The sequence below is a fragment of the Carlito syrichta genome, unplaced genomic scaffold (genome assembly GCF_000164805.1).
Source record: "Carlito syrichta isolate Samal-C Ts95f unplaced genomic scaffold, Tarsius_syrichta-2.0.1 Scaffold312272, whole genome shotgun sequence".
Classification (NCBI taxonomy): domain Eukaryota; kingdom Metazoa; phylum Chordata; class Mammalia; order Primates; family Tarsiidae; genus Carlito; species Carlito syrichta.
The window spans coordinates 687,226-688,603 of record NW_007256368.1 but is presented as its reverse complement, the minus strand read 5'-3'; the positions used below and the strand labels follow the sequence as shown (position 1 = coordinate 688,603).

General features: G+C 41.9%; 1 pseudogene across 1 annotated transcript; it reads left to right on the top strand.

Annotated features, from left to right (window-relative positions):
• Nucleotides 1–213: 213 nt before the first annotated feature.
• Nucleotides 214–1,070, top strand: LOC103272360 (annotated as a pseudogene). Its single transcript, XR_002482644.1, has one exon. The product of XR_002482644.1 is annotated as a dolichyl-diphosphooligosaccharide--protein glycosyltransferase subunit STT3B pseudogene (transcript).
• Nucleotides 1,071–1,378: the final 308 nt, after the last annotated feature.

Genomic DNA, 1,378 nt, shown 5'->3' with positions numbered 1-1,378 from the left:
CGCCATCCGCTCCCTGGCCTGGCGGGCCGGTGCAGCTGGCGCCTGTGCGCCGTCATGCGCTTCGAAAGCGTCATCCACGAGTCCGACCCGTGGTTTAACTATGGGTCAACACATCGTCTTGCATCCCATGGGTTCTATGAATTCTTAAATTGCTTTGATGAAAGAGCATGGTATCCACTAGGGAGAATACGAGGTGGTACTGTTTGCCACGCGTGAGTCATGTCTTGGTGGGATTATGGCTATCAGACAGCTGGAATGGCCAATAGAACTACTTTGCTGGGTAATAACACCTGGAATAACAGCCACGTAGCACTGGTGGGAAAAGCTATGTCTTCTAATGAAACAGCAGCCTATAAAATCATGAGGACTCTGGATGTAGATTATGTCTTGCTTATTTTTGGAGGGGTTCTTGGCTATTCTGGAGATGATATCAATAAGTTTCTCTGGATGGTTAGGATAGCTGAAGGGGAACATCCAAAAGATATTCGGGAAAGCGACTATTTTACCCCGCAGGGAGAATTCCGTGCAGACAAAGCAGGAATCGCCCATTTTGTTGAATTGCCTTATGCATAAAATGTCACACTAGAGATTTGGAGAAATGCTGCTGGATTTTCGTACACCCCCAGGTTTTGGCCGAACACGTAATGCTGAGATTGGAAACAAGGACATTAAATTCAAACATTTGGAGGAAGCCTTTACATCAGAACACTGACTTGTCAGGATATATAAAGTTAAAGCACCTGATAACAGGGAGACCCTAGACCACAAACCTCGAGTCACCAACATTTTCCCAAAACAGAAGTATTTGTCAAAAAAAACTACCAAAAGGAAGCATGGCGACATTAAAAATAAGCTGGTTTTTAAGAAAGGCAAAAAAATACCTAAGAAGACTGTTTAAACACATTGTTCTGGTTCCTAACTTGAAGCAGTTGTCCTTGTGAGAACCGGTCTTTGCCTTTAGCTCATGTCGTGTTTCACAGCAACAGAGGGTACAGAACCATCACGTGTCCAGGTTAATGTACAAAATTTTCTGCCAATGCCTGATTCAAAAAATAAAATTGGTTTGTTGAGAACAGCTGTTTTTGATTTGTAACGTGAAACAAGACAGAGCACTGCTGTGAATGTCTAGCAGCAGGTTTTTTTTTTATTGGCACATATTATCCTTCAAATCTGAGAATTTGGACTGATTGCACCGAAAAACCCTGTAATGTGGTCCCTGACACATGCATACTTGTCCAATGTTTTCATTCTTTTACAAGACCTGCATTTTATTTGAACTACCCAAACAGCAATATGTAAAATACAAATGAAAAAATGTGATGAGAGCTTCTTGAACCAGTTAAACTAGTACAGGTCTGAGAAAGAGGTATTAGAAAAG